The sequence below is a fragment of the Eimeria mitis genome, genomic scaffold (assembly GCF_000499745.2).
Source record: "Eimeria mitis Houghton genomic scaffold, Emh_scaff408, whole genome shotgun sequence".
In the NCBI taxonomy this organism is placed as follows: domain Eukaryota; phylum Apicomplexa; class Conoidasida; order Eucoccidiorida; family Eimeriidae; genus Eimeria; species Eimeria mitis.
Window position 1 is genome coordinate 9802 of NW_013572411.1, and position 230 is coordinate 10031.

At 57.4% G+C, this 230-nt stretch overlaps 1 protein-coding gene across 1 annotated transcript in view; it reads left to right on the forward strand.

The window, feature by feature from the left end:
- EMH_0011260 (uncharacterized protein) overlaps window positions 1-230 on the forward strand; it is a gene marked incomplete at both ends in the record, with an annotated part of 6815 nt that overhangs the window by 5126 nt on the left and 1459 nt on the right. The window lies entirely within an intron of this gene.

Sequence of the window (230 nt, forward strand, 5' to 3'; positions counted from 1 at the left end):
GCTGCTGCTGCAGAGACGCCTGCTGCTGCAGTACAAACCCCAGTATCTACAGGCGAAGCAGCATCACCAGTAGCAGCAGCAGCAGCAGCAGCAGCAGCAGCAGCAGCAGACGCAACACCAACAACAATACCAGCAGCAACTCCAGCAGCAGCAACACCATCAGCAGCAGCAGCAGCAGCAGCAGATAGGAAGCTGAAGGGAGAGAGATGTGCTCAGCTGCATCTGCTGCT